Source organism: Cricetulus griseus, chromosome 3 (genome assembly GCF_003668045.3).
Source record: "Cricetulus griseus strain 17A/GY chromosome 3, alternate assembly CriGri-PICRH-1.0, whole genome shotgun sequence".
Taxonomy (NCBI): Eukaryota; Metazoa; Chordata; class Mammalia; order Rodentia; family Cricetidae; genus Cricetulus; species Cricetulus griseus.
In genome coordinates this window covers 112289896-112311286 of record NC_048596.1, presented here as the reverse complement: position 1 = coordinate 112311286, position 21391 = coordinate 112289896, and the positions used below count along the sequence as shown (strand labels likewise).

The 21391-nt window shown below is 34.1% G+C and overlaps 1 pseudogene; it reads right to left on the bottom strand.

Annotated features, from left to right (window-relative positions):
* Positions 1-3839: 3839 nt before the first annotated feature.
* On the bottom strand, positions 3840-20269 carry LOC100752377 (annotated as a pseudogene).
* Between the last annotated feature and the right edge of the window lie 1122 nt (positions 20270-21391).

Here is a 21391-nt window from a genome sequence, read left to right as displayed (position 1 = left end):
TGACAAATTTATTGCCTTTTTATATTATATGTACTTATTGTATACAGTTTTTCTTATGTGAATTGTAGCCTTCTTCATTTTGTATTAGATAAAAAAGGGGGATTGCAGTGATATTATTTATGATTTATTGAAGCTTGGAGGATTCAGAAAAAACAAAGTTAGTCTCAAGATATAGAGCTTAGTCAGTGGTGATGCACACTTTTAATCCCTGCAGCAAGAAGGTAGGAGGTACACATATTTAATCCTAGGATTCAGGATTATAAGGCAGAAGGATCTCTGTGATTTCAAGATCATCCAGATCTACACAAGTGTGAATCAGTCTAAAAGAGAATTATAGCTCACAACTTTAATCCCAGCACAAGAGGGTTATAAAACAGGAGCAAAGAATTAGTTGAGAGATTCTTTCCAGCCACAGTGAGGAGAGGCAACAGTTTGAGACTTGGAGAAGAGCTCATGGTTGCATCATCTCTTTCAACCAGAGCTATAGGTGAGAGCTAGTGACTGGCTGCTTTGTTTCCCTGATCTTTACATTGAAATCCAGTATCAGTTTGTGGGTAATTTATTTATTTGTGTTACAGTACAACTTGAAGAAGTTTCATGGCTGGGTCTAATATATATTTGGGCTGTGAAATCCCATAACCCATATATTCTGGTCAGGATCCATTGTAGATCCTTAGAAGGAATGTTACAGATGATATCATTGCATGGTAAAGTAAAAGTTGGAGAAAGGATATTCTGGAATTATACAATGAACAGTGTACCATAGGGAGAGTAGTACTTTGTCACCATAGACTGATGAGAATGAATTTTGAGAAATAAAAGAAGGATTTTTGAGAATGATGCTGTCCTCTTGTCTCAAAATCTGAAAGCATGTACAAATGCAGTATAGGTCACATATGTTATGGAAGACCTAGTTGTTTGGGCTGTCAATTTCATAGGACCATCCTTCTTGATATTAGGGATTTCAAACAGTAATTTAGGGGCATCACTCAATTTACCACATTATTATATAAATGTTAAAGCACTATAATAAGAAATTAGAGTTCTTGAGTCAGGAGAAAGTATGCATGATGATAGGAGCTCATACCATGGCTATAGCAATTCTCAATTCCCTGCACACTTCATGAAATTCTAGAAGTCTATGTAGTTGAAATCTTTTTCTCTGTAAGGAAATCAATCAATACTCAAAATGAGTGACACATTCCTATGGTCTTTGATCTTACCCAAAAGATAACAGTCAGTATGCAGTATCTTCCATGGCCAAGTCTAATATTCAAAGTGGATATCCAATGGATCCAAAAACAGAGGTAAAGTAAAACTGAAATTAAAATCATGTTAACTCCTGAAAATGGATAAATACAACTGACTCTTTCTATAATATGAAAAGAAAAGGAACAAGGTTCTTTTCACTATGAAGGCTGTTTGGGTTGTAGAAAATTCAGGCTCCAATATACAACAGCATTTTGCCTGGGACTGGCATTATTATATATGTGAAAGGAATCAAAGTTGCATTTGATACCAGCATGAGAAAAAAATCCCATAGTAACTTCTTGTTCTGGTTCAAAGGCACTTCAGATGGGAGACTGAAACAGCCCGATTTTTCACTCTCTTACAACTCATGATTGATACTGATCATTTTGCTCATTTGTTTTTGGTTCTATCATCAACCCTATTCTCTTCCTGGGTAGGGCATTTAGACAATGTGGAGAATTAAATACGCTATATGTATTTCCACATATCCCCATACACATTTTACATACCCTCATCTCAATTTCTTTACATTGTCTTTTGATAATGCTTTATTTTCAATTAATGATACTATTACATCAGTGGGTATAGAAACATTCAGTGGAGTGTTGGAATACTACCAGTTTTCAAATTAAATCTGAAAGAAATTAGTTACTTCATAATGTCATCATTTGTACCATATCAAATTTATTATTCATCTACTCTCAGATGAAAGGATTTGATTAAAAGCCCAAAACTAATAGATATAATATACACACAGATGACATGTCACATACATTGCAGATCCTTTGCTTCCTACTTCATTTCAATCTATCTGAGCCCATATGCACCTTGTATATTTGATTATGAGGACATTTTTCCTCCTGATATACTCCAAACCCTCTGGCTCTTAGAATCTTTCTGCCTCCTCTGGTGTGATATTCCTTGAGCTCTGATGGGAAGGACTTGATGCATATCTCTCACTTACACTTTTGCTCCACAAAATGTCCATAGCATCTCTGCATCTTTATCCTTCTGCTGCTGGAGGAAGCTTTTCTGATAATGACTGAATCAGAGACTGATTTCTAAGGATAGATTATCTGTAGAAAAGATTTTATTGGTTTCCTTCTTAGACCAGTAGTATTTTGTTTTACTCCTCATTTCTGGGATACCTGACCTCAGGTACTTGGTTATACATTCAGTAATGGGTGTAGGCTTTGTCCCACAGGAAGGGGCTTAGTCAAATCAGACATTGTTTTGCTATTTCTGCAATTTGCCTGCCACCATTGCCCTAGCATGTTTTGCCGGCAGAACACATTGTAAGTTAAAGGACTCTGCTGTAGGAATGAATGGGTCCCTGACTATTATGCCTGCTGTTGGGATTCACTGGGTTGCATTGTCCAACTTAAATATTATAATTATTCTTCGGCTTAATATACTATATTTTGATTTTTGATTGCTATGGCTTAGAAGCCTGTTTCATTTTCTATTAATAGATATGAGGGGAGTTGTTCTGGAAGGGATGTATGCAGGGAGACACCAGGAGGAGCACAGTGAGGGGAAATTAAAATCAGGATATATTATATGAAAAAAGATTCCATTTTAAATGAAAGAAAAAAACAGCAAGAAAAAACTATTAAAAATAATGTAGGTTCTACATTATCCCATAAAAAATACAGTAAGTAATAGAAAACAGCCTCTGTTTTCTCATATTTTCTGAATTTCATTTGTAACAATTGTGGACAATAGGACAAGGTGAGTCTTCTTTAATCCTTAGGTTGTTATAGAAGAATGATTTTTGAAAACTAAGAGAATTTCAAGGTTACACAGCAATGTACACTGTGTGTGTTCACGTAGTTGTGTGTGTGTGTGTGTGGGGTGTGTATATGTGTGTGTGTAAATGTGTACTCATGTGCATGGGTTTATGTAGTATATGAAGGGGCTGAAAATATAGAAATAAAGAAAATGAGAAAAATTTACTTTTCTTAGAATTATGTTTTTAGTGTTTATTTAAATACAATAGTATCACTTGCCCATCTCCCTTCCTTCCTCCATTCCTGTCACTGTTCTAAAGCCCTAATTTTATAGTTTAGAGACTCTTAGTTTTTCATTATTTTTTACATATGGATGTATGTATGTCATGTAAATACAAAATATTTGGTCCAAAAATGAATCAATCAATTTTATGTAATGTCCTCTTTATCTCATGTCAAATTAAACAGAATTCTCATATATATATATATATATATATATATATATTATATATATATATATATACCCATACATCTCCCACTGTAATGATTTAGTACAGAACAGAAACTTAACAATAATTTATAGTACAAAAGTGATGTTAGATGTTAATACATAAGATCCAGACTAATGCATACCTATTACCCAATTAAAGTACATGGATATAAAGAGGGAAACCAACATTATGGATATTGCAATTTGAGATCAGATCCATGAAAACTGAGGTGTGCGCCAAATTTTACAGCTCTAATTTTTTATAGTTACTAATGAGACAAAGTACATATTTTGACTTAAAAATTGAGGATAAGTGTTTGACTTTACTATTTTGCTTATGTATGGTAAAATAAACATGACAGGAGAATTTAATGAGTATTTTCAATTTTATAATGCATATTCCTGAAATTTTGAAAAGAATTTCTCTCAGGTCTTAACAAAATAATGAAACACTTTGGAACAAAGATGCAAAGAAGCAGCCCTGCGCTGGAGGACAAGATACAGAAAACCTCCACACCCACCATAGCCTTGCCCTTGGTGCTATGATAGACAGGGAGGAATGTAATCCAGACACTACAGAACACCAGCATGCTGAATGTCAGGTACTTGGCTTCATTGAATGTGTCCGGCAGATTCCTGGCCAAGAAAGCTACAGTGAAACTTCCCAGGGCAATGGATCCCAAGTATCCCAGAACACAATAAAAGGCAGTAATTGAACCTTTGTTACAGACAATCAAAATGTGTTTTTTTCAATGTGCATATCAACATCAACAAATGAAGGAAAAGTTCCCAGCCAGATCCCACATAGAATCAATTGAATCATGGTGCAGATTAGAATGATGAAGTTAGGTGCCCCTGACACCAGCAGCCTCCTCATCATTCTTCCTGGAGTAGTAACCTTGAAGGCCAGTACTACTGTAATTGTCTTGGCCAACACTGTAGAAGCAGCCACAGTGAACACTACTGCAAATATGGTCTGCTGCATCAAGCATGTGATTATATTTGGTTTGCCAATGAAGAGCAAGGAACAGAGAAAGCAAAAAATGAGGGAGATAAGCAGAACATAGCTAAGATCTCGATTATTTGCCTTGACTGTGGGAGTGTCCTTATGCTTCAAAAAGACACCTAGTATGCCAGCTATGAGTATAGAAAAGCATATAGTGAAGCAGGCTAGAGACATTCCCATGAGGTCTTCATATCCCAGGAATGTCACAACTTTTTTGAGACAGTGATTTCCTCCAGGGTTGGCATAATAATCATCAGGGCACTTTACACACTGATCCATGCCTGGTATAGGAAGAAATGTATCATCAGGGTAATATTTCTTGGTATTTCAGAGAATATGTTATAATAATGTATTAAAAATCTCTTGTCACAGCCAGGAGTTGGTGGTGCACCCCTTTAATCCCAGCACTCAGGAGGCAGAAGCAGGTGGATCTCTGTGCATTCAAGGCCAGCCTGGTCTCCAGAGCAAGTGCCAGGACAGCCTCCAAAGCTACACAGAGAAACCCTGTCTCGAAATACCAAAAAAAAAAAAATTCTCGTGTTACATTTGCCATATTTTTGAGGTAGATATAAAGTTAAATTTTTATGTGCTTAATAATTAATAGCAAGGGTGGGCAGTGGTGGCACATGCCTTTAATCCTTGCACTTCGGAAGCAGAATTACATGATTCTTCATGAGTTTGAGACCAGCCTGGTCTACAAAGTTACACAGAGAAACCCTTTCTCAAAAAAACCCAAAAATAACAAAGAATTAATAGCAACATAAGTCAAAATCTTTTTCCTTATGAAGTTTTTAAAATCTATTGTTTATATTTTTCATTTATAGCCAGATCATTTTTATTTACTTTTGAAAATTTTCAGCAAGTGACAGAATATTCATGTTTGCAAATAAAGCACCTTATTGTGAGCAATATTGAATGACATCTTCATTACTAACCATTCTATAGGCTATAAAGTACAACATAATAGAACCACATTCTTTCACATGCGTTTTGTTCTATCACCTACAAGCAGGTGCCAAATATCAATTCCTTTTTGTAACCTCTTGTTTAATGAAACACAGCCAACCACATATATAGCTTTAAAGACTGCATAAATAGTGTCAGGGAAAGGAGAAGATTCATAAAGTATTTACCACCTTAAGTCTCTATGTGTTAAAATATCACCTTTACTATTAAGTTTCTTATCATTGTCGGCAAGAAACAAGAGCCTACCAGTTTACTAATTTATGTAAGATTTGACTATCACTATTCTCAATAGAAAAATGTTTATTGAGAAAACAACATGAAAGACATGCTCTCCACCTTTTTATATTTTTGTATTTGGATGAATTTTTCTAATTCATTAACTTATTTTTAAAATTAATTTTTTACTTAAATTAAAAACAATCTTATTTTATACACCAATCCAAGTAACCTCTCCCTCCTGTCCTCCTCTTGTCCCCCAAAAGCCCCCATCCAGCCTCCATAAATTCCTCAGGGAAGGTGAGGCCTTCCATGGGGTTTCATCAAAGTCTTCACATCATTTGGGCACAGGACCTAGGCAGTCCTCCATGTATCTAGGCTGAGAAAGTATCCCTTTGGATGATTTTTAAAATTATTTTCGCCAGCCATGCTAATCCTTGATATCTTGCTTGAAATATTAAGTTTTGGTGGAATACAAGAGAGAGCAGTCAGGAAGTGAATACATGGATGACTCAAATTTAAATACTGATGTTATAATTTTGTAAACTATTGGGCAAAACACTCATTTTCTTTTATTTTTCTAATCACTTTATAATTATTATTTGTAATAAAATATTATAGTATCAATATTTTCAAATAAACATAAGTAACTACTTAATTTTGTAAAGTAATAGTAGTACATTATTATTCTCAACTAAAGTTAATATATTTAAAACATAATTTCTCATCGATTTATTTTCAATTTATTATTGTAAGAAACATTTTTCCCAGTATCCAATTTGTACTTTACAAATTCTGATTAACTTTTCAATGGAATTATTTGTGTCTAAAATCTACATGCATGTCCACCTTAATCATGTTCAAATTATTTGGAACAATTTACATTTTGGTGTACAGATGATATAAAATAAAATGTTTTTTAAGTTGGCATCATTATTCCCAAAGCAATTAATTCCATCTTTTATTTACCTGTTATACTACCAAATGTTCCTTGAGACCCTTGTCAATAAGTAGATATTCCCGTCTACTTAATCAGAAATGTTTCCAATCTTACTTGTTTTCATGATTGGTACATTAAATAAATGTCTCAATTTGGACTTCTGTATCCTGGCTTCCAAACTCAAAAGGAAGCTTACCAAGTGACTACATGATCTACGATAGGACAGATGAGAAAATGCATGCCTCTTAAGCAGGATGCATAATCCATAGCTTGTACAAGATGTAACACATCTCACTGGGGATATGTAAATAAAGATGTGCAGCTTCCATGTCTTGGGGAAGATATTAGGAAGGGCTGAATCTCAGTCTAAAGATAAATGCTAATGTGATCTTTAGTACACTAAAACAGTTTCCACAAGAAAATATGTGAAGAGTGTCTACAATAAGGATTCAAAGAAATGGTTCAGGACTTAGGTTGTGATGCTTAAGGAGTAGAATTGCTATTCATTCGATTTTGTGATGAGATTTATCATTTCAATTCATAGTAGATGTCACTGAGAATTATGTAAAAAAGGCAGAATTTAACTAATATAATGAATCTTTTGTTTTGTTATCTATTTACCTGTCATATTGGAAATTTCATTCTCTGGGCAAGGGATACAATCAAAACAGCAAACAGCCTTTCCCTGATGAGGGGATTTTCTGAATCCTGGACTGCAAGGCACACTGCATATTGAGGGTGGAATCTTAGGAAAATGAGAATATAAAAAAATTGTTTTATCTACTTGGTAATAGTGATAGACTTTTAGAATATAGTACAACTGAAAAACATCCTGTTACAAACATGCATTAAATTAAAAAGTAATGTCTGTTTTATATTGTGTTTCCTATATTACAGATGTATTGTCATTTATATTATGAAAAACTTGTATGTATATGTGGGTTTATAAGTAATCTATATTTATCTATCATATACATAGGTACATAGACATAAGAATGTGTAGATATGATGTTGGAAGACATTGTTGGATGGTAAATGTCACAGCCTTCCCATGGCCTGGTGACTTATCTCAATACTTCAACATTTGTCTACCTAGAAGCAGCAGAATTTCTTTCGTTCCATGCCATTATCCGGAGAATGGTTCTGTGCCAACCAGACTAATCTTCTCTGAAAGCTGTTCCTATAGCAGAATTCCTAACAAAAACCTTCTTGCAGAAATTTGTGCCAAAGTGCATGCCAAAGATGATCAGGCATAATCTGCTATAGAACCCTACACATACTAAGCCTTGAGATAGGAATGTTCCTTTTAAGGCAAATTATGGTTTGTCCCCATTTTCCCCAATCTTATATATTCTTTATATTCTGTAATAAAGTTGAGCTAGTTCACCAAAGTATGTCTCCTTTGGAGCTCTTTACACTTGTGCTCATGGGATGTGTACAAAGCTTTCTGTCACTGATATTGATTCTTGACCTCTTGACCTTAGGCCAATAGGTCAGGAGGAAAGGAGGACCATCTACATTGTATGAATTTTCACACCACTGAACTAAATTATAGTGAAAGAAAATGTAGAAATGTGAGAAGTTAGTGAATATATTTAAAAATACTCTGTCTCATGAAGATGCTAAAGTCAATCTTGATATTTGGGGTAATTATGTTACATGTAAAATTGTACAAGTTAGTCAAACAAAACTGTCTAAGGTCTATGTTCCACTTTATGATCTCTTCAGACACATAAAACTGTTGACTATGTAGCAAATGTTTGGAAAATTTTCCTACTTTGACCTTAAGTCCATGATTTGGCAAAAAATCCATAGTGTAGTGAATGTCATACTTCATATCCTGGTTTTCTTTCAGATTCATGTTCACTTGATTTCCAATAGGGTTCTTAAATTGTATGTTCTTCAGGAAATGTACCATCTGAAACATTTATTATTTTAGTTTTAAGTATTCCTATGCATTAGAACAAATAATTTGAGGAGTATGTTAACTATAATTTTTCTTAATCTATCAAGAAATGTGATGTAATACCAAATCTCATATGGTAATTGGAAAGAAAATTCACACAGGTATAAGAACAATATTATGTTTTGGAAATACCAACTTCTCATTGAGGTTAATTCTATTGCTCTTTCACACCTGAATGATATTTCTAGAGAGTAGAGAGATATTATCCAAACTATTTCCTCTAAATATTACCTGATAATCAGTTAAGAAATAGTACTACTTAGTATGTTAAACAATTTGGAAGAATCACTTGCTGTTTTTAGGATTTATTCACTTATTTGCTCCCCAACATTTTGATTACTTAAAAGTTCATTCATCTTTTTGATGGTCTCCAAATTTTTAAGAGAAAGAACTCCCCCTTCTTACATACACAGGAGAGATAAGTGTGCACTCTGCTTAGGCCAATCTTCCCTGTCCCCTCCTTGGAGTTTTTGGGTCTGATCACTGTTTAGTAGACCTTCCCTGGAGGACAAACCACCCAGATTCTTCCAACATTACATTACTAGCCCACCTATACCCACCTGGAGAGGAGCAGAAAACGAGACACTCCACCTGTACCCACTGGAAGAAGGGATGGGAATACAGAACATATTCAACAGCAGGAAGACCAATATGATACCACCAGTGTCTAGGAACTCTACTACAGCAAGACATGAACATCCCAACACAGATGAAGCAGGAAAAATGACCTTAAAAACAACTTAATGCAGATGACAGACACTCTCAAAGATGAAATGAGAAAATCTATTAAAGAAATGGAAGAAAAAAACAAATGAAAATTACAATAAATGGAGGAATAGGCAAAGCAAAAATGCAAGAAATAAACCAATCACTTAAAGAAAGCAAGGAAAGCCAAGAAAAAACAAACAAACAAGTGAAGGAAAAAATTCAAAGAAGAAACAAAGAAGAAAACACAGAATGAGGGAATGCTGGAAATGGAAAAACTGAGCAAAAAATCAGGAACTACAGAAGTAAGCATAACAGCAGAAAAGAAGAGATGGAACAGACAATCTCAGGCACTATAAGAAATAGATTTATAAGGCAAAGAAAATCTTAAATTCAACAAATTGCTAAAACAAAATATCCATGAAATATAGGGTACTGTGAAAAGGCAAAACCTAAGTTTAATAGGTATAGTAGAATGTGAAGAAAGTCAGCGAAAGGATAAAGAAAACATATTCAACAAAATCATAGAAGAAAATTTTCCCAAACCGAAGGCCATGTCTATGAAAGTACAAGAAGCATAGAGAACACTCAATAGAGTGGACCACAAAAACGTCCCCTTGTGACATAATAAGCAAAACATCAAGCATACATTATAAATGAAAGAATATTAAGAGCAACAAAGATAAAGGCCAAGTAACATATAAAGGCAGACCTAAAAGAACTACACCTAAATTCTCAAAGGGAACTATGAAAGCCAGAAGTTATGGATAGATGTTCTAAAAATGTTAAGGGACCAGGAATGCCAGCCAAGACTACAATACACAGTAAAGCTTTCAATCACTATAGATGGAGAAAAAAAGATACTCCAAGACAAAACAGATTTGAACAACACATATCCAACAATCCAGTCCTACAGAAAATATTGGAGGGAAAATTCTAACCCAAGGAAGTCAACTAAACTCTCAAAAATATACACAATAGATTATCCCAATATACCAAAAGCAAAAAGTAAAAATGGGAGGGGAATCCACACAAAATACCAACAACAACGACAAATAAAAAAAAAAACAAGAATCAGCAACCAATGGTCATTAATATCCCTCAATATCAATGGTCTAAACTACCATATAAAAAGAAACAGGCTAGCAGAATGGATAAGAACACAGAAACCATCTTTCTGCTGCATCCATGAAACATACCTCAACTCAGAGGCAGAAATTTCCTCACAGTAAAAGGTTGGGAAAAGATTTTCCAATCAAATGGGCCTAAGAAAGAAGCTGGTACAGTTATCCTAATATGTAAAAAAAAAACTAGGCTTCAAACTAAGATGAATGAAAAGAGATGAAGAATGGCATTTTATATTTATCACAGGAAAAATCGATCATGATTAATTCTCTATTCTGAATCTAGGCCCCAAATACAAAGTCACCCAAATTTGTCAAAGAAACACTACTAAAACTAGAGTCACACATTAAAATTCCACATACAGTGGGAGATGTCAACACCACAATATCACCATTGGATAGAACTACCAGACAGAAACTTAAGAAGGAAAGAAAGAAAGAAAGAAAGAAAGAAAGGAGGAAAGAAAGGAAGAAAGAACAGAATTTATGGCCCAGTTGGGTTTAACAGTATGACCCAGTTTGTTTAATCTATAGAACTTTCTACCCAAATACAAAAATAATATACTTTCCTCAGAGCACCATACATAACCTTCTCTAAAATCTGTCACATACTTGGCAACAAAGAAAACCTCAGAAGATACAAAAAAATGAAATAACCCCTGTATCCTATCAGAACAATGGTTTAAAGTTAGAATGCAACAACACAAATTCCAGAAAACCTACAAACACATGGAAATTGAAAATTGCTGAATTGATTCACTACTGGGTCAAGGAAGAAATAAAGAAATTACAGAAACCTAGAATTCAATGTAAATGAAGATACATCATACCCAAAATTATGGGAAACTTGGAAAGCCCTGCTAAGAGGAACGTTCATACTATTTAGTACCCAAGTGAAGAAACTGGAGAATAGTTCCATTAGAGAATCAACAGCATACCTTAAATCTTTAGAACAAAAAGAAGCAAACTCACACAGGAGGAGCAGATGACAGGAAACAATAAAATTGAGGGCTGAAATCAATAAAGTAGGAACAAAGAGAACAACATAAAACATCAATGATTCAAAGAATTGGTTCTTCAGAAAAATCAACCAAATAGAGAAACCTTTATCCAAACTAAGCAAAAGGCAGAGAGAGAACATGAAGTTAACAAAATATGAAATGAAAAGTGGGACATAACATTGGATACTGAGGAAATTTAGAGAATTATCAGGTCATACTTTGAAAACCCATATTCCACACAATTGGAAAATTTAAATGAAATTGACAATTTTCTGTATAAGTATCAATTACCAAAACTAAATCAAGAACGGATAAGCAATATAAATAGATCTACATCCCATAATACAATAGAAGCAATCATCAAAAGTCTCCCAACAAAAAGGTCCTTATTTCAGCACAGAATTCTACCATAAATTCAAGTAACAGCTAATACCAATTCTCCTCAGTGTTCCACAAAATATAACCAGAAGGGTCATTGCCAAACTCTTTTTGATGTGGCTACAATTATGTTGGTACCTAAACCACACAAAGATCCAACTAAGAAAGAGAACTACAGAAAATATCCCTCATCAACATTGATACAAAAATACTCAACAAAATATTGTCAAATTGAATCCAAGAAAACATCAGAAAAGTCATCTACCATGATCAAGTAGGCTTTATCCCAGTGATACAGGTATTGTTCAACATATGAAAATCTGTCAGTGTAATCCACCATTTAAACTAACTGCAAAAGGAAAAACCACATGATTATCTCACTAGATGCTGAAAAAGCCTTTGAAAAAATCCACAACCCCTTCATAATGAATGTTTTAGAGTGATCAGGGATAAGAGAAACATATCTAAACATAACAAAGGCAATGTACAGTAACCTACCAGCCAACATCAAACAAAATGGAAAGAAACTCAAAGTGATTCCTCTAAAAATCAGTAACAATACAAGGTTGCCCATTCTCTATCTCTTCAATATTGTACTTGAAGTTCTAGCTAGAACAATAAGACAACAAAAGAAGATCAAGGGGATACAAACTGGAAAGTAATAACTCAAACTTTGACTATTTGCAGATGATATAATAGTTTACATAACTGACCCATAATATTCTACCAGACAACTCATACAGCTAATAATCATCTTCAGCAAAGTGGCATGATACAAGATTAACACAAAAAATCAGTAGCTCTACTATATATAGATGGTAAATGGGATGAGAAAGAAATCAGTGTTTTCTGTAGTAGAGTTTTTAATCAGTAAGAGTCTCAGATATTTTTCAACCTGTATATAAATTCTGTGTAGGCTAGAAATGATCCTGGTGTTCTTGCATAGAAACCACATTATCTATTATGAAAAGTATATTTTGTCACTACATTGCATTCATTTGGAATACTTATTACCTGCCAAGAGTCAAATTCCAGTCTTTCCCCAGAATACTTTGGCCATGTATCCACTTCTTGTAGCAGCATCTCATGGAGTGCATAGGCCACAGCATGCACAGTATTGTATAGGACATAACCTGTACCACCCACAGACATTTCAAACTTGTGCTTGAGTAACCATATATATAGTTGTTCTTTTGAGTAATTCTTAATTTTCATTAAATCAAATGAATTTGGGGAACAATTAAAATAAATCCACCATAATGTACCAAAAGCAAATGGATTAGTATACTTGGAAGGATCTATTGTCTTGATAAATGTTGTAAAACCAGATAATTCAGAAAAATGAGGTAAAAAAGTAAAGGTGCCATAGAAGGAATTAAGAAGGAATATCTCATTATGTGTGATCAAGTCCCACTCTGAGGTAGTGACCCAGATCCTCTGAACATTAACTAATCTGTAGAGTCTAAAGTTGAGCTGCAGATGAGATTCTTTGTCTCCATAAATGATAACAACTTTTGCTGATGATGTTATGACCTCATTATAAAATATATTTACATTTTTCTGGAATAGTATTTTATCTTCTACAATAATGTGTACAAAGGCCAAGCATACACTGTTTTTATGTGTCTCTCTCCTCAATTCAAAGAGAAACTGCAGTCCTAGGTCATCATCTGAGATGATTGCTCCAACCCTGTTCCATCTGAAATATACCACCAAAGACACCATTGCCAAGGCCAGAGCTGTGTCCTTAGGAGCCATCTGGTAGAGATGTGGAAACTGTTCACTACTGCTCAGAATAGGATGAAATGGCCCATAGTAAAGCTGAATGCCATAAACATAAAAAATAACTTGAAGAAGGCAGAATACATAATGATCCCTCTAAAATAATTGTGCTCATCAAATGCTTGGAATATTATGGCGTGTAGATTTTCATCTCATTAAATCAAACGTGATTTCTTTTAAATACCTTAAAAAGCATAAATGAACTAAGACTGCTTCTAAAACACTTCTAATTTTTCAGTTTATTTTGGGTGTATGTATGCTAAAGTACTACTGTATGTCACAATACATTCTGAGTATAAATACTTTGAATTCTCTGCATTTATATACACTTGTTCTGTCAGCCTTGGTATCTGAATATCAGAATGAAGGAAGCCAATGTTTCTTTAAAACTTATTCACTCATCCTTACCTCTGGTCTATTAGTGATGTATAGGAGTGGTCCAAGCAGTGCAGATGATAACCATATTGGACCTGTAAGTACAATTAAATATCCTCTCTGATTTATTCAGTAGTAGTTAGGAAGAAATTCACCAATTCTTGTGGATAAACTATTCATTCTCCAATCATCCAGTAAATTACATTCAACTTTAACTAGCAGAGAAATGTTTGGTAGAATATCAGGGTCCTTGTTGATATTTTCAAGAGCAAAATAAAGAGACAAAACCAAGTGGATATTCTTTGTAGTCATCCTGAAAAGAGAGCAAAGAGATCATTAGGGAGTGAGCTCCAAACATAATATTAATTCATTGTGATAATGGCAATTTATTTTATTCCTACTTTTTCCATTGCTATGGTGATAAAAGACCTATTATAGTGCAGATTGAGAATATGAGATTTCTGGAATTATGTAAGGATTCACAAGAGGTTTTTTGGTAGAACTCATGTGGGATTCTTTGATTTTGAACTTTCATAGTTTTATTCCTATGCCTGTGAGTATGCTGAGAAGAAGGTCCTAGAGGACATTGATTTATATTCATTACTTTATTCTAGAATTCTAATAAAAGCTTATTAAATATGTAAACATGTAAAATAGAAGGATACAATCTTCTACCCAGATTGTGATACATTTTAACAAAGAAGTTGCTGTTGACAAAGCCATGACTTAGTTATGAATAAAAAGAATGGGTAAACACACATATTCATTTGTTTCACCATCTCTGAGAATCTTTAAATTCATAAATAGATATAGCTTAATTACTTTTACTTTTTCTCTGTAGTTCATGTTCCTTTGTCCTTTTCCATTTCATTTGATGCTGATTAATTTTCAGTGATATGTTATTGATTATTACAATGACTGTATATTATAAGGAATAAACCATCTTCAAATGTGTCCTCAGGTTAATGATGACCCATTTTATTTTTATTTATTCATCTGAACATGCTAATCCTGTCTCTAGATTCTGGTTGCCATGTGTTGATTATCAAAATGTTTTCCTTCTCTAATATCTTTACTTTTTATATCTGAAATTTGAAAATCATCTAAAATTGTGTTAATTACTTGTCTTATTTTTCTGTTTTCCTTTTGAGTATTTCAGCATTTTATCCTCTCATGTGTTTTCTATTGTTTTATGTTGGGGTCCCATATCTGAGTGCTCTAGCCTATTTTCTTTTTCTACAGCTAGTATCCAATTGAATCAACAGTATATTTTTCCTATAACTTTTGGTTATTTTCCTTGAATAAATTTACTGTGAAGTTCATTATTTTGTTTATTTCTTGAACATTTCTATCTGATTTAGAAATAACCACAGATGCATTGTTTATTTACTTACCTTCCATTTCATGTGAATTTTTTCATGTATGATATTTCTAGTTTTATATTTGAAATCTCTAGTTAAAACAATGAAATTACTTTTTCAAGACATTAACATATAAAATTATTAAATCCTGGTATTACAAATAAATTTTTAGAATATATAATTTTTCTTCTTGTGTATTCAAGTCTTCAGTTTCCAAGAACTCCGATTATTCTTTCATTATGGATTCAAAGGTTTCTATATCACACTTTAGATTTTTTAGTAGTTTACATGCTTATTTAAAAATATTTTCCCATGTAAAATCATCAATATTTCTACATTTTCTAATCTTAATGATGACCCATTACTCTTCATTGCTGAGTTTTCATTTTAATCTGTCAACAAGCTGGAGTATGACTGGAAATTGTCTTCCCTTCATTTCAGCATACTGTCTTCTGCTGTGAAGCATGAATGTGATAATGTGTTGCCAATCTTGAACACTCTGTTTATTTTCAAGATCAAATTTTTGTTGTTGCCATTATTTAATATCCTAAAGAAAAATCCTGGCCGGATAATGGTGGCTCATGCCTTTAATCCCAGCACTCTGGAGGCAGAGGCAGGTGGATCTCTGTGAGTTTGAGGCCAGCCTGATCTACAGAGAAAGTTCCAGGATAGTCTCCAAAACAATACAGAGAGCTCCTGTCTCAAAATCAAAGACAACAAAAAAGAAAAATACTATAGTGTCAGGATTTCTATTCATTGTCACTAACAGGATAAGCCTCCTTTGTTATTTTGTTCCAATCTTTTGTTTGTGCAGGTTTCTCTTGCTTTATTCTGTGTCATAAAGTTACTCTTCTAAGAAAACACTTTATGTATAACAGAAATAATCTAGACACAAATCTCATTCATCACAAAAATGGCTAAGTATGCATAAATAGTGGTCATTAATACATTCTTGAAAAGGGAGACTCAATTTTCTTTAATGATATGACACCAGATTGATCATTCATTTCTCAGTGAAATAACACAAGTGCAAAAATTAATCAGAAGTACAAATAATACTTGATATGCTAATAAAAATATTGGTGAAAAACAGGAACAAATTTCATCAAAATCCATTATAATAAACTATTAACCAACTAATAAAAATGGTACCTAGTACAATAGCTTCATAACATTCAAGTTTTATGTGAACTCACAATTTTGGAAATTTAATTTGATGTGACTGCATTTTCATTGATATCCCTGGAAGCAATGCAAAACAATCCAATTAAAAAGTGAGGTACAAAACTAAATAGACAATTCTCAATAGAAGAATCTAAAATGGCTGTAAGTGTTCCACATCCTTAGCCATCAGGGAAATGGAAATCAAAACAACTCAGAGATACCATCTTATACTTGTCAGAATGGCTAAAATAAAAATGCCAATGACAGTTTATGCTGGAGAGGATATGGAGAAAGGGCAATACTTCTCCACTGCTGGTGGTTGTGTGAACTTTACAGCCACTTTGGAAATCAGCATGGCGACTCCTCAAAAAAAAAGGGAATGAGTCTACCACAAGATCCAGCAATTACACTCTATTGGGCATATACCCAATAGAAGCACATTCATACAATAAGGACATCTGTACAACGATGCTCATAACAGCACTATTAGCCAGGAACTGGAAGCAGCCTAGATACCCCTCAACTGAAGAATTGATAAAGAAAATGTGGTACATTTACACAATGGAGTACTATTCAGCAGAAAAAAAAACAATGCAATTTTGAATTTGTAGGAAAATGGTTGGAACTAAAAGAAACCATTGTGAGTGAGATAACCCAATCACAAAAAGAAAAACAGGATATGTTCTGACTCATATGTGGATTTTACACATAGAGTAAAGGATTTCCAGGCTACAATCCACACTGCCAGAAAAGCTAGTAAACAACCAAGATCCTAAGAAAGACATACATGGTCCCCTGGAGAAGAGGAAAGCGTCAAGATACCCTGAGCAAACTGAGAGCACTGGAAGAGGGGGAGGGAGAAGAATGAGAATCAAAGAAGAAGAGGGATGCAGAGGACATGAGGGAGCAGAAAGTTTGAATCAGGTGAAGAATAGACGATAACAAGAATGGAGATACCATAATAGAGGGAGACATTTTAGGTTTACAGAGAAATCAGGCAATAGGGAAATGTTTGGAGATCTACAAAAATGATACCAGCTAACAACCTAAACAACAGAGGAGAGGCTACCTTAAATGCCCTCCCCTGATAATAAGATTGATGACTGAATTATATGCCACCCAATAACCCTCATCCAGCAGCTGGTGGAAGTAGAAGCTGACAGCCACAACTTATCACTGAATTGAAATGGAATCCAGATTCAGAAAAGGACGAGTGAAGTGCAAAGGGGTCCAGACCAGGCTGGTGAAACCCACAGAAACAACTGACCTGAACATCGGGGAACTCTTGCTCCCCTTACTGTTAGCTGGGATACTAGCATGGGACTGATCCAGACCCCAGGAACATGGATTTCATTGAGGAAACCTCGGAAATCTGCGGGACCTCCTGTAGTAGTCCAGTACTTATCCCTAGCATAGGTGTTGACTTTGGGCGCCCATTCCACATAGAGGAATACTCCCTGATCCGAGCCACACGGGGGTGAGCCTAGGCTGTATCTCAAACATATGATAGAGTCTGGTGACATCCTATGAAAGGCTTCAACATCCAGGGGGAGCAGAAAGGATATATGATCGGTAGGGTTTTAGTTGGAGGGGTGGTGGTAGGGGAGGACTTAAGGGATAAGGGAACTGGGATTGTCATGTAAAACAATCTTGTTTCTAATTCAAAATAAAAAAATTAAGAAAAAAGAAAACAAATATTGACTAAGATTGTCACATATTGACATATGATACAGTCAAATATATTTATTACCAATAGTAATCATTGTAATATTAATTCTGGGACTTATTATGAATCAAATTCAAATGGCATGTACCCAAATTGTAGGCAGTCTTTCAAAATTATTGATGTAAAATAAAACATAGAGAATATTAGAGAATAATTCATGTAGTGAAAGTTCTGAAATTGAGGAACAAACACACTAATTTCAACGATTTAACTAATCACAAATATTAAAAGTTCAAAGTTGTTTATCAGCCACTTTTATTGCTGGTTCTCATTATTTCCTTAATTTTCTTGAAAATTTCTCTCTTCTACTGTATGATACCAAGCATCCATTTCTGCTTGAATTTCATTCTTCTATATGTTATTAAAATGAATTCAGCTTTCATCTCAATGACAAAGAACTGTTGTGTTTCTCACAGAGAGTGGAATGCCCATCTTGTATAATACTCATTACCATATATTTAGACTGTTATTTGTGATAATTTGCTTAGTATGCTATAGCAGCCATTGCTATAATTATCCAAATCAAATATAATTAATAAAGTTAGATTATGGTCAAATATACAAATCTACAGTGTGCTGTACATAGTCCTACAATATAAATACACTCTCGATAATTGGGGAAAAGGTAAAGAGAAACAAATGTGAAATCGGTGCCAGAAATCATAGTTATGGACCATAGAATCAAGACATGAAAATATTAAATCAATAGCAAGTAAAGTGGTTATATTTATGACTTCAATAGACTTCTTTATAATTGTGGCATGTGCTTCCCACAACCACTTTCATTCTAGTACTTGACAAGGGAAATATAGTCAATATTTATAGTAACATACTATAGTTGGGTTTTTATTTGGTTTCCAGGTCAAAAAATGACATGAAGATATTGACTATTAAAGCTCACCCTTGGCTTAGACTTGTTTCAACATAGCTACTATCACTTAAAAATTTAAGTGATAATTAATTAAGTATTAAATTACTTCATGCCATGTGGTTGTAGTAGCACATTTCTGTGATACCCATTTTGCTTGCCTTTCATCTCCTGGCATCTCTGTCTTCTTCCCAGCATCCTATCTGTCACTACAGTCCTGCCTAATTATTTGTCATTCAACATTTTATTTCAACCACAGTGTCACATCTTTACATTATACCCTCTTTGACAAGTACACAAAATATCTTCTGCAATTGGACAGCTGGATGTTATAATTGAATAACACATAATGTTACAGAAAAAACCCTACTGTCATTGCCATTAATAAAGAATCTGACTGCACACATGCTCAATAGAAACAAAATTAAATAAAAAGCATTAAATTGGCACAATAAAGGATCTTTATGTTTCTATGCTTGAATTCAGCTGCAAGAGTCATGCAGCACAGCAGGTTTGAAATGATGACATTAACAATACTTGAATAAAATTGCAGTATTCTATTAAGAAATGTACCCTAGTGCAGAGAATAAATATCAAAGACCTCTCTTCATGGTAATTGGGAATTCCATCATGAGGGGAGAAACACTAGCACAATTCTGATAGAGGAATTTACTCAGTCTCAAAGAAATGGACTCACTTTGTGTTATGGTTCTCAGGAATATCATTTGGCAACATGCAATGGGAATTGCAACTTTTAAAGAAATCCCTTTAGAAAAAGTATAGACAGAGTGTATCCCTCAGCTTCCAGCCTGAAATATCTAACTCTAAAACTGAGTCAGATAAACATTAAATCACCTGAAAGAGATAAATAATCAGCATAAAACAGAAAAATTTTGGTTATGTCCTGGACAGTAAGGTAGGGAAACAGAGACAGAAGAGGAGAATGACATTTTGCTTATACATGTGACTTTTTTATTTGCATTGTTGATGATAAATTGAAAACAAATAAATGAAGGATACTTACTTCTTATATAGACTACTGGGTAAAATTTCATTCTTCATGTGACCATGATTTGTATAAATAGAAAACAAATAATCATTATATTTGTCTTGACCCCAGGTATCTATATATTTCGTCTCAGAAAGCACCTGGTACCTGTCAAACTCCAAAATAGAAAGGAAAGCCTCAGGACCAAGAAGAAAAATTTCAAGTAGACCATCTTGATAATGTCACCAAGATGGAAACCAAGGTAAATGTGCACAAAGCAATGTTTCATAGAAAACCACATTTCAAATGTTCCTGTACATGTATCTTTTATTGCTCTAGATTTTAGAAGGGCATTTATGTTTCCCAATATATTTCCCATTATATTTCGTCTCAGCTTATTGTTCTCTGGAGAACTGTGAAGCATTCTCAGGCTTCAGGGAGTGCATCAGAGTTATTATGCTCAGGTGCAAGAAAAAATCATTGATTTGTTTATGTAATTATCTTCATTTCCACATTCCTGTGATTTCATCCACATCAGTGGAGGTGAATGCCCCAGGCTTGATTACTCCCGAGATACCTATGTAACCACCCAACACAAAAAGTCTCTTTTCTTGTCAACATGTGAAATACTTGAGGCATATTGCATTAGCTCCTCCAAACCAAGTTTTAAATATTATTATCAGATGCAACCCATTGTAGACAGAGTTTACTATAGACATACAAGTAGATTTCTAGTCATGTTTATGGTATGGAATGCATTATCACCTATTATCACCTATTTTGTTTCCTAACTTGCACATGACATGCAATTTGACAAACACACATTGATGCACGTATGCACCTGCATGCATGCATACACACACACACACACACACACACACACACACACACACACACACACACACATACACACACACACACAGAGAGGGGGGGGAGTGACCACAGGCAGCACACAGTCTCCAAGAGTTGCAGTGATTAGAGAACACGTCATCACCATGAAATTGTAAATGTCATTTTGTATCTTAATATCAATACAGAAAGTGATATGATTTTTATATTCTATTTATGGCCTTGGCTTTAGTTCCAACTAATTGATATCTTACCTTAATTATTCTTTGAATAATCTGCTACCCCTAATTGACTCCTTATTTTTTAATAACTTCCATGTGACCAAAATTGTACAGAGCTGGGTTTCTTTTCTTTTCTTTATTTATTTCATTGGTTTATTCATTGGCATATACTTTGTTTAATATTTTCCTTTTATTGAAAATAAATCATTTTCTCACAAAATATATCCTGATTATGATTTCCCCACCATCTACTCCTCTAATCTCCTTCCACAAAACCCTGTAAC